We start from the raw sequence: 13,361 nt of genomic DNA on the forward strand, positions 1-13,361 counted from the left end.
CACTACTCTTCAATTGTGCTTGAAATTCACGTGGACTTGATAGAATCTCCCTCTAAGCTCATGTTACTTTCCTATGGATTTGTTGGAGTCTCCCCTTAAGTCTAATTCTCATAAACTGCTCATTTTCTCCTATTCTTTAATGGTGAACCTATAGAATTTCTCTACATGTACATGCCTGCTATTATTTGCTTTTCATCTATATGCCATTACTTCTCATATGGAATCTCCCCCTATCATTGTTCATGTATTTCCTTCTTATCAATGTGATCATTCTTTCTACATGGAATTGCCTCTTCAAGTGTTGATTCAACAAATAGTAGTCTTGAAGAATCCTTCACCAAGGGATTAGATCTAAGGGGTCAAACCTAGTAGTGGTTCTTCATGTCTACTACTACATCATGTAGAGTTAATCCTGGGATTGATAAGGAGTCCCTCTCCTGTGCCATTTTAGGTTGAGTTTAAGTCTCGTGATGTATGACCTTCATTTTGACATATATAACATTCAACATTAGGCTTAAACATGTGCAGAAATGGCTGAGTTATTCTTCTAATTTGGTCCACATGCCTCCAACTAGGCACTAGATCATATCCTCTATTCTTGCTCAAATCATAGGTCCTGTAATATTGTGCTTTGTGCCCAAATTTAGTACATGAGAAACAATAACCAAAGAACTTATTTTGATACCTGGATCTATAGGATGGTCTTGATCTTCTAAATTGTTCCTTGGAGGAGCTTCATTCATTTGTTAAGTATCAACACTTACTTCGTTGTTGCATGTAGATCATTTATGAATATTCTTTGTTATGGGAGATTCACTTCAATTTGGATCCTTTCTTTTTTAGAATTGAATGTGCCTTGCCACTTCCTGGCATTATCCTGAGAGTTGCACTTAGATGCAATGAATGTTTGATTAAGCCTCTTGGGATGGTCTTCATTTGATGTGTTGAATGGTGTTTTCATTAATGACAACATTGGTTCTTGAACGCTCTTAGTATTTGTCTAAATTGCATTAATGGAAAACACCAATAGTCAAGAAGTCCTAGAAGCCTCGCACTTATTGATGATTTTCAAGATGAAGATCAGTTGATTTGCTCCTAAGACCACCATCATTTGATGATCCTCGTCATGTAAGTTCTATCGATATGTAGCACGCCACGAGACCCCACACGATTTGGAAGTTATGCCTCTTAGAAGGTCAAAGCCCCCTTCTTGTGGTTGAAGTCCCCAAAAGGAGATTATGTGGCAAGCCCTCATTAAAGAATCAATTTAACTACTCTATGGTCATTAGCTGAGTGTTTTGGCTCCATATCATATTTAAATTCAAATTAAATTTCTATGCAAAGTTATCCTTCAAAGGGAGATGATTTTGAAATTTGAAATTAAAATGTTTCCCTCCAATCTACCCAAGTCAACCTCCAAAATGATGAATTTAAATTTTAAATTTCCCTCTAAAGCTAAAGTCAGCATGCCCTCCAAAAAGGACCTTAACATCTATAAATAAGAGACCCTTTTCTCTCATTCATGCGATGGATTAAGGTTGATTTCTTTGTGAAATAGCTTTGCGGCTAAGGGAATCTTCAACATCTCAAGGAAGGTCAAATATTACAGAAGTCTGCATTTTTTTTTGTAAGAAGGTCTGCATCTTATCTATGTGTTTTGATTAAAGAATATTGGAAGAAGGTATGCCTTGATTGAAGAGTATTTATGTCTCTTATCTATGTGTTTTAGTTGAGGTATATTGGCAGAATGGTTTATGATTTCTTGGCAAAGGCTTTTGGGCTCAATCTTCTTCCAAGGGTGACTTTTGTTGGCTCTATAGCACACCTTTTCTTTAGAAATTTTATGTGATTCAGAGCTTTTTTTGGTTGGCTTGGTGAATTGATCTAATTTTTGAGGCATCTCGAAGTCTTTGTGATTTTTGGCCATGACCTGAAGCAGTGCTTCCCTGGAAGAATGCTCTAGATAAATTATTGTACAAAGCCCTCTCTCGAGCAGCTTGATGTAGATTCTTATGGGCATAGTCTTGTGGTCTATTTTGGCTAAAGCAAAGATGAAGTATCGTTGACTTGAAGAATCTGTCTGATCCTTAGCTATATCCATAGTACCGAAATCTCAACTCTTCACAAGCTTCCAAATTATTGCACAAATTAAGCATTGCAAGTTGATGTATGGAGAAAGTCCCTTTTTGCAAGAATTGATCCAAATCTCTATGTCTCTCAGTCCAAAGGCCAACAAGTTTTTGAAAATGAATCAAGCAAAATTTGAAAGTATGTGAGTTGCCTTCTTGAGGCAAATCTAAAAGGTGAAACCCTGACTTCTTCAAGCCCTAGATAGAGTTTGCTTCAGATCAGACCTTGTATACGCACAGTAGCACAATGAGGATTCTTTGAAGCACATGTCATACCAAGATCTGAGATTGTTTAAAACACTTACATGAAAATGAGATCCAAAAGCACAAGTGTATTCATTCTACCTTGTATGTATTTCATTGACATCTTTTCAAGGATTGTTAGATCGTGAAGACTGAGGATATATAACTCCATAAATCAATTTGAAATTGTTGTGGCAAGGTTGCATCATTTCTTGAATGATCCGAGGCATAATACAAGTACCAATGCACTGACTCATATTGCTTCGTCTATGTGTTTTATGTTGCTCACATTGGGAAACCTGATCTAAGGAGAAGATTCCAACATTGTTGATCTTCAATGGCCCAATGACCAATGCATAAAGGGGTTTTGCAGTGTCTTATGTGTTCTTTGATCGTTAACTTTGTGGAATAATGTGTGATAGTATGCTCCCTTATTCTCCTTGAATTATTCATACAAGAAGTAATTAAATTGTGAGATGTGTGATAGAAAGAGCGGGAGAAGGACTTTGTTGATATGCCTTGGTTATTCTGAAGTATGTTTAGGATTGAAGGGGCTACTAAGGAGAATTGGTTGCTTGTGAATTTGCATAATTCTATTGGGACTAATGAAGTCTGTTGTTTTAGAGCTTGTGTTGCAAGCCTTGGTTTTATAGCTTATGTATCTTAGTTATAAATAGATTTGCATTACTTTAATGTTTGTTGATATATCTATGTAATTTATGAATGAATTTGCTTCCCATAATACAACAGAATTTATGTTGGTTCTCCTAGCTAGCAGAGAAAGAGGGAGTTGATAGTGACAACAACAGTAGCATTGTTATGACCATTGAATAGAAGCAGAGACAATAAAACAATGTCGTGACTATTTACTTAACAATAGACAATATAACAAGCAGAGACACTATGGTTATTGACAGTAGTATTGAAGCAAAGGAAGTGCTTGTTTGTGGCCAAGACAGGGTTGATTCTTGCATAGTTGAATGAGTGTTGTACTATGGTATTGTTACATTGCATGATTAAAGAGAAAAAACATTGAATGTATTACTATGCTAGAACAAGATTGCTAGTTAAAGTCAAATGATGACATATCATAGATGCCAAGGTTCTATTATTAAAAGATATTATTGTTTATTAGTGTTATGCTATGCATTTCCCTGAACACTTTGTTTTCCAATGAGAATATCAAACTACTTGAATACATAATGTTGAGTGTAGTACTAATGAGTTTTTTATGGTAAGCAAAGGAGGAGGATGTATATTTATTGCATGACTAGGGTTTGATATTATTGAGGAGATTTGATGTTGCAGGGTTACTTATGTTGTTAGGGCTTGTATTGAAAGGACTGGTTATATGATGCTTGATTGAGAATGTCGTTGGTTGCTAGGATGTCACAGTAAGAAGCATTATATTGTAGAGATCACATTTGACTAATGGACAGAAGCAAAGGGAGTTGTTATTGCCACTGACAACCTTATGACAATATGGCAAATCAATAGAGTAAGTAGATTTCTTTAATATTATTTATTTTGATTTGATGTTAGATCCTTATAATACTAGTGATTCTCCCATTACTATTGTCATTGTATCCCTTATTGTTATTGTTGTGCCTCTGTTGTCCCCATATTGTTATTATTGTGCCCCATAGAAGCCCACTATTGTTATTTTTGTGCCCTTATATTATTATTGTTAAATCGTCTTTGGTTATACTGTGACCCCTTAGACTCCCTTATAGATATCCCTATGCCCAAAAGAGTGAAATTGAACGTATGGTTGCTGAAATGTTAGAGGCTAGTATAATTCAACTTAGTCAAAGTTCTTTCTCTACTCTAGTAGTATTGGTTCATAAGAAGGATGGATCATGGCACATGTGTCCAGATTATAGGGAGCTCAACAAGCTCACTATTAAAGATAAATTTCCCATTCCTATCATTGATGAATTATTGGATGAATTGTATGGATCAATTTACTTCACCAAGTTGGATCTTCGTTCAAGATATCATCAAATCATAATGAAGATTAAAAACATTCCAAAAACAGCATTTAGAACTCATGAGGGTCATTATGAATTTTTGGTCGTGCCTTTTGGCCTTACCAATGCACCTTTTACATTTCAAGGTTTGATGAATTCTATTTTCAAACCCTTCCTTTGAAAATTTGTGTTAGTATTTTTTGATGATATACTAATCTACAACAAGTCTTGGAAGGATCTGTTCAACATGTTGACAGGGTGTTCAAACTATTGGAGGAGAAACAATTATATGCAAAAAGCTCCAAATGTTTCTTTGGAGTACAAGAGGTGGAATATCTGGGTCATATTGTATCTCATGAAGGTGTTAAGGTAGACCCTAGCAAAATTAAAACCATTAAGGAATTTTTTTAGAATCTATACTTGGATATTCCACAGTTTCCATTTAAGGAATTGAAAATCCCCACATCCATAAAGCATCTACAAGGATTTCTCAGATTGACAGGGTATTATCGCAAGTTTGTTAAGAATTATTGGAGAATAGCAACACCTCTAACAACACTATTGAAGAAAGATGCATTTTCATGGACTCCAAAAGCAACGAAGACCTTTGAACATCTTAAAGAGACAATGTGTTAAGCATCAGTCTTAGCTACACCGAACTTCACAAAAACCTTTATTGTGGAATGTGATGCCTCAGGAAATAGAATTGGTGTTGGTTTAATGCAAGAAGAAAGACCCATTGCCTTTGAAAGTCATCCAATCAAAGGAAAGTATTTACACAAAGCTATTTATGAGAAGGAAATGTTGGCAATACTACATGCACTTAAGAAATGGCGACCCTACCTAATGGGAAGACACTTCAAGGTAAAAATAGATCATGATAGTCTTAAATACTTTTTAGAACAAATATTATCTTCAAAAGAGCAACAAAAATGGGTCACAAAAATGTTGGGTTATGACTTTGAAATCATCTAAAAAAACAGAAGCAAAATGTTGTGGCAAATGCACTTTCAAGAAAGGATGAGGATGTGGAAGCATTTCTTTGTGTTTTTTCTATTATCCAACCAGATTGGATAAACGAAACAAGGGATGAATGGAAGAATGACGAAGAAGTGTGGGCACTCATTCAAAAGTTACAACAAGATCCCAGTACATCTGATACATTTAACTTGAAAAATGATTCGTTATGGTACAAAAATCGGTTATACCTATGTAAGAATTCCCAAATCAAATAAAAGATTCTTAGGGAATTGCACACCTCTCCCTTAGGAGGCACTCAGGATTTCTAAAAACTTACCACAGGGTTAAGAAGGAATTTTTTTGGGATGGCCTTAAATTAGATATTCAAAAGTTTGTGGCGGAATGTTTGGTTTGCCAACAAAATAAAGTTGAAACAATTAAGACCCCATGTCTATTACAACTTTTATCCATTCCAAGCCAATGTTGGTAGGAGGTTTCAATGGATTTTATCACAGGTTTACCCAAGTCCGAAGGAAAGAGTGTTATCATGGTGGTAGTTGACGGACTTACCAAGTATGCACACTTTTGTGCATTATCTCATCCATTTAAAGAGAATACAGTTTCTACTTCTTTTATGGAAACAATTCAAAAGCTACATGGAAACTCAAAGATTATTGTAAGCGATAGAGATCCCATTTTCACTGGAAATTTTTGGACATAATTATTTTCTTGTCTTGGTACTCAATTAGCTCATAGCTCATCTTATCATCATCAATCTGATGGGAAAACTAAGATAGTAAACAAATGTTTGGAAGGATATCTTCGTTGCTTTGTATCTGATAAACAGACACAATGGGTCAAATGGTTGCCTTTAATTGAATGGTGGTATAACACTTCCTTCCATACTGCAACAAAAATGACTCCATTTATGGCACTTTATGGATATCATCCACCATCCATCACATCATATTTAAGAGAAAATTCTAAGGTTCAAGCAGTGGAAGATCACATCGAGCATCAACAAGAAGTTCTCCAACTCTTGAAAGATAACCTCACCTTCGCATAGAATAGAATGAAACAGCGGGCAGATCAATATCACAACGAAAGAAGTTTTGATGTAGGTGATTGGGTATTCCTACGACTACAACCATATAAACAAAGTCCCTCAAGCAAACTAAGAAGGATAATAAATTATCACCAAAGTATTATGGTTCGTACAAGGTGTTGCAAAAGATAGGTATTGTGGCATACAAATTGGAGCTCCCTGCAGCTTCCTAAGTGCACCCAGTTTTCCATGTGTCATGCTTAAAGAAGGTTATAGGTGACAAGCTCCCATTTCAAACAATATTATGAGAGCTTAATGAGGAAGGAAAAATCATATTGGAACCTGAAGTAGTCAAAGAAACAAGAACTCGACAGCGACGAAATCAATTAATTTCAGAGTATCTCATCAAGTGGAAGAACTTACCCGCTGAAAATTCCACATGGGAGGATGAGAATTTTATACGAAAGCATCCAGAACTACTCAAACGTTAAGGACAACACTTTTTTGAAGGAGAGGGGCATGTTAGGTCCCTATAATACTAGTGATTCTCCCATTACCATTGTCATTGTATCTCTTATTGTTATTGTTGTGCCCCTATTGTCCCCATATTGTTATTATTGTGCTCCATAGAAGCCCACTATTGTTATTTTTGTGCCCTTATATTATTATTGTTAGGTTGGCTTTGGTTATATTGTGACCCCTTAAACTCCTATATATAGAAAGGAAGTTTTTTCATTTGTATCATCCAATAATTGTTCATTTGTGTAATGTAAAGGAGGTTTCCCCCTTGAAGAGGTTGAATTCTAAGGCGTTTATCTCTCTTTTCTATCTTTTTGTGAGCTAGTTTCATAACATTTGAGCACAAATGGATCTAGTCTGTAAATTATGAAACGTGGTTCGTCATGGTATGCTGAAGGTTGGAGCCTTCAAGGAAAGTGGCAACTTGTTGAGTAGGGTGGCAAGGTGGTGCAAGGCAAGAGAATGGAGTCTCCTTCAAGTTGGATTCTAATAACACTTCAGGGTGGTAGGGTGGTGCTAGGTTTGGTTGTATCCTACACAGGGCGTTGGAGCGTCATTTTAATTGTTGTTGGTAAATAGTGTGTTGGAACATCCTTCAAGTTGGAGCTTGTAAACCAAGGCGTTAGAGCATCCTTCAAGTTAGAACTTGTAAACCAAGGTGTCGGAGCATCCTTCCACTTAGAGCTGGTAACGAGTGAATTGGAGCGTTCTTCAGGTTGGAGCCTCCTTCAATTTGAGCTAAAAAATTTGGAAGTTGGAGCTTAATCATTGATGTAAATCTTTTGAAGACAAATATTAAGAAGTGTTTGGTGGTTTTTCTCCCGGAAGGGTTTCCACATAAGAAAACAAAACAAAACAAAACAAAAAAACCAAAACTTTTTTGTACTGTTTTGATGTGCATGCATTGTTGAATGGTGCTGTTTACTATTCAATGTTAATGTTAATGTGATAATTAATGCTATGTGAAATTAAAATTAACTAATTGAAGTGAAATATTGATTCACCTCCCTCTCAATATTTCCAACAATTGGTATCAGAGTGGGTTCCTTCAGTTGCAGCTTAATAGCTAGAAGGAAGGTCTCAGAGTGCAGAGATGGGAAAGTCAAATAATCAAGTTGCTAAACGTTCAAAATAAGCAATGTAAGTCTCCAATGGTCTAGTGAATTAAGTGAATCAAGACGGTTCACCAAATCTTGAATTTGATGAAGCCAAATACAAAATATGGGAATCCAAAATGGAAGTCTATTTAAAGTCTCTGGAATGTGATGTATGATGCTCTATTATTTCTGGAGACAAATCTATTGATGAATCTAGAAGGTACAATATGAAATCCATGAATGTTATTCATAGTGCTCTGCTAGATCCTTTAAAAGCCAAAGTTGATCGATGCTCATCAGCCAAAAGTCTTTGGATAAAGCTCCATGATCTCTACTCAAAAAAGTATGTAGGAAAAGATGAAAATAATGATGATGATCGTGATTCAATAAAGAGGATTCTCAGGTCGAAGAATTTGACAATGATGAAGAAGGAAAAAGAGTAGTTGACAAGAAGGCATAATTAATTTGCACCTTATTTGAGCTTCGCAAAGCAAGGAAATGAAATCAGATATTTGAAAGATAATTTTCCCTTCTAAAACCCCAAGTGCGGGAAGCATAAAAGAAAGAGAAAGACCTGGAAAGCCAATTATACAATCTGGTCAGAGGTATGTAACTGAAGTTGATAAAAAACAAAAGGAGCTATATGCATCTTTAGCAGAAATTAGCATGCTCAGAAAGGAAAATGAAAGGCAGAAGGAACAAATACAACATCTTAATAAAGTAATAGAAAAGGTCACTATTCTAAAGTTGCAAGTAGAGGAAGTAGAAGAAAGAATAAAAGTATTGAAAATCCGGTTTCATGAAGATATTGCTCAAAAGCAAAAAGAACTTGGCGTTTCCCTAACTAAAATAGACAAGCTCAAGAAGGAGAAATTGTTGGATGATGAAAGGAAGAATAATGACATAGCTAAATTAAAGATGAAGGAAAAAGTGGCAAGTGAAGTTTCCATGCAATGAAGGCACCAGCTCCAAACACCCATAGATAAATATTGATAGCAGGATCCCTCGGAGGCCAAACCGAAATGAAGGACAGAAGAAGGTTAAAAATATTGTTTCTCCACATAATAATCAACAAAATTTTGCACCTCCTCCAAAGAAGGATGACTTCAGAAGATCTTCAAGAAAAGACAACATAACTAGGAACTCTAGCATGTTTAATTGTTATGTTTTTCATGTTATATCTTTGGGCATATGGCTAGGGATTGCTTAATGTATGACAGGTCTGATTTGTTGAAAATAGAAACAAGAAATGTTAAAAAGAGAATCTAAAAATTCCAGTTTAATTTGTCCTTGAATTAAACTGAGAATTAAAATCGAATTATTTTCTCATAGAAACTTGTAATAGTTAACTAAGTTAAGTTGACTTAGTTAACTTAGGAATTTCGAGTTGGAAGTCTTTTGGAAGTCATGTATATGTTATCCCTAAGTTTTAGGGGTCTAGTATGAGTTTAAATTGAGTTGGAAATTAGATCACTCAGTTTACTGAGTTAAGTTCAGTTAAATTAGTTCTAACTTGTTTTTGGAACTAATAGAGGACTAACAGTCAATTGGTGCACTAATGCATCCACTAGTGCTACTCCTGGTAACTGAAGATTTTCTCATGAGAAACTCATGCATGTCGATTATGAGAAATACCCAGTTGAGACTAGAGTGCAGGGACAGTTTACTATCAGTTGTATAATTTTTCGACTTGTACAGATGATGCATGCAATCAGGAACTGGACTTAGTTTGGATTGCGCAGTTATGGATGAGGAATTTCCCTTTAAATATAGGCTAATTTTTTCAGGAATTGTGCAAAGAATTAGAAGTTTGGAGGCTTGGAAATTTGGCGAAGTATTGGCCAAAGGAAGTCATCAGGGATAGGAAATACTTGTGCAGGTTAAGCTCAAGGTTGAGCAGAGCATATTTTATTCATCCAAATTCTTTAACCAAGGGCGCAACGAAATAAGGGCTTGGAGAGCTGGAGAATTGGCTAAGTGTTGGCCAAGAGTTTGCTTGTGAGCTGGAGATTGATTTTATTGAGTGTTTGGATTGTTCTTATGAGAACAACCATTGTATTATCATTTTGGATTTCTGATTAATGCAATACAGATAGTGGGGTTTTGAGTTGTAGCTTTCCCCGGATATTTATTGTGTTATGTGCCATTGATTTATCTTCTTCTTGTTCATATTTTTTTCATCGTTCTATTGGTTTATGCTGGTTGAAAGTAGAAGTAGATTCTTGTCATGTGCTTTAATACATTGCAGAACCTTGTGAATCTACAAGAAATTCTACATGGTATCAAAGCTAGATTTGTAGAAATTTTCTACATGGTATTGGAGCAGGATTTTTTTTTTTTGGCAGCGAGTTTGCAGAGAAGATCTAAAAAAATTTGTGAAAAAATTTCAGAAACAAATAGCATATCTGAATTCTTTGTGAAAAAATACCCAAATTCAAAAAAAAACTGACTGAATCGGAGCTCGGATAAGAGAGATATCGTTGATTTAAAATCAACGTTTTTTTTAGAAAATTTTGTGACGGTGGGACAGATGAAACAAATTGGTGTGCTGGCCAAGAACCTATATGCACTTGAGGTACAAGATGCATACAAAGCTTTGAGGAATAAGGCAAAGGTTTGAGACTTGGTGGTTGAGAGAGAGAGTAAATTACCTCTCAACATACAGCCTCAAAAAAAGCCCTAGAAGCAGCTTCAAGAAGTTGTGGAGCAGCCACAACTAGAGAAGATGAGAGGATCCCGAGTGGAGAGATCCACTCAATCAGAGAAGAAGCAGTCTCAAACAATTATGGAGCAGCCACAATTGGATAAGCTGAGAGGCGACTGAGTGGAGGCATCCACTCATGTAGAGACCTCTAGTAGGGGTAAATTTCAAGCCAAGTGGGTAGAGAGATCACATGCATCCATACCTCCAAGTGTGAGGTGGGGCGATGTGAAGTGATAGTCCCAAGAGGGCTGAAATTGGGCAGGGTCAATTGAAAGGTTTTATCTCATGGATTGTACCTTGCTACAGGAGCCCAAAGTACATAGTAGCGGGAGGAATCAGTGGGATTGATGCAATTAGAAATCAAAGTGACAGAAACTAGAGCAGTCAGGTACTGAAAAGCACAGAGAAGGGTTGACAACAGTGAAGAAAGGCACCGTTAGAAAAAGCGCAAAGTTTTCAGTTGACAGAGGCAATAGCAGTCAGAAACTTTGATGATAGATTCATCATACTGATTCAGGTTGGATGTTTTTTTTGTTTCTGGAGTTGTTGTAGCAACAACACTAAAGAAAAGTGTTGTGTGCCGAACATTCCAAAGGTTCAGATATCAAGATCGAGTTGAATTCCTTTCTTATTGAGAGGGGGTGTTGAAAATAGAAACAAAAAATGTTAAAAATAGAATCCAAAAATTCCAATTTAATTTGTTCTTGAATTAAATTGAGAATTAAAATCGAATGATTTTCTCATAGAAACTTGTAATAGTTAACTAAGTTAAGTTCAGTTAGTTAACTTAGGAATTTCGAGTTGGAAGTACTTTGGAAGTCATGTATATGTTATCCTTAAGTTATAGAGGTACAATATGAGTTTAAATTGATTTGGAAATTAAATCACTCAGTTTAGTGAGTTAAGTTCAGTTAAATTAGTTTTATCTTGTTTTGGGGACTAATAGAGGACTAACAGTCAGTTGGTGCACTAATGCATCCGCTAGTGCTACTCCTGTTAACTGAAGATTTCCTCATGAGAAACTCATGCATGTCAATTATGAGAAAGACCCAGTTGAGACTAGAGTGCAGGGACAGTGTACTACCAGTTGTATAATTTTCTAAGTTGTACAAATTGTGCATGAAATCAAGAACTGGACCTAGTTTGGATTGTGCGGTTATGGATGAGGAATTTCCCTTTAAATACAAGTTAATTCTCTCGGGAATTGTGCAAAGAATTAGAAGTCTGGAGGCTTGGAAATTTGGCTAAGTATTGGCCAAAGGAAGTCATTAGGCAGAGCATAGGAAATATTTGTGCAGGTTAAGCTCAAAGTTGAGTAGAGCATATTGTATTCATCCAAATTCTTTAACCAAGGGCGCAACAAAATAGGGGCTTAGAGAGTTGGATAATTGGCTAAGTGTTGGCCAAGAGTTTGCTTGTGAGCTAGAGATTGATTTTATTGAGTGTTGAGATTGTTCTTGTGAGAACAAGCATTGTATTATCATCTTGGATTTATGATTAATGCAATACAGATAGTGGGGTTTTGAGTTGTAGCTTTCCCTAGATATTTATTGTGTTATGTGCCATGGAGATATCTTCTTCTTGTTCATATTCTTTTCATCGATCTATTGGCTTATGCTGGTTGAAAGTAGAGTAGATTCTTGTCATGTGCTTTAGTACATTGCATGACCTTGTGAATCTACGGGAAATTCTACATGGTATCAGAACTAGATTTGTAGAAATTTTCTACATGGTATCGGAGGAGGATTTTTTTTTGGGTCGCAAGTTTGCAGAGAAGCTCTGAAAAATTTTGTGAAAATTTTTCAGAAACAAATAGCATATTTGGATTCCTTATGAAAAAATACCCAAATTCAAACAAAAAAATCAACTAAATCGGAGTTCGAATGAAGGAGATATCGCTGATTTAAAATTAGTGTTTTTTTTCAGAAAATTTTGTGACAATGAGACAAATGAAACAAATTGGTGTGCTAGCCAAGAACCTATATGCACTTGAGGTACAAGATCTATGCAAAGCCTTGAAAAACAAGGCAAAGGTTAGAGACTTGGTGGTTGAGAGGGAGAGTAAATTACCTCTCAACATGCAAATCCAAAAGAAGCCTTAGAAGCAGCTTCAGGAAGCTGTGGAGCAGCCACAACTAAAGAAGATGAGAGGAGCCCAAGTGGAGAGATCCACTCAAGCAAAGAAGAAGAAGTCTCAAACAATTGTGGAGCAACCACAGTTGGATAAGCTAAGAGGAGACCGAGTGGAGGCATCCACTCATGCAGATACCTCTAGTAGGGGTAAATTTCGAGCCAGGTAGGCAAAGGAATCACATATATCCATACCTCCAGGTGTGAGGTGGGGCAATGTGAAGTGATAGTCTCGAGAGCGCTAAAATTAGGCAGGGTCCGTTGAAAGGTTTTATCTCATGGATCGTACCTTGCTATGGGAGCCCAAAGTACATGGTAGCAGGAGGAATCAATGGGATTGATGCAGTTAGAGATCAAAGTGATAGAGGCTAGAGCAGTCAAATACTGAAGAGCACAGAGAAGGGTTGACAACAGTGAAGAAAGGCACAGTCAGCAGAAGCGCAAAGTTTTCAGTTAACAGAGGCAATAACAGTTAGAGACTTTGATGACAGATGCATCATACTGATTCAGGTTGGATGTTTTTTTGTTTATGGAGTTGTTGTAGCAACAACACTAAAGAGAAGT

The sequence above is a fragment of the Pinus tabuliformis genome, chromosome 4_2 (assembly GCF_031772625.1).
Source record: "Pinus tabuliformis cultivar Carrire ecotype Pingquan chromosome 4_2, CPIR1, whole genome shotgun sequence".
NCBI classification, from domain to species: Eukaryota; Viridiplantae; Streptophyta; class Pinopsida; order Pinales; family Pinaceae; genus Pinus; species Pinus tabuliformis.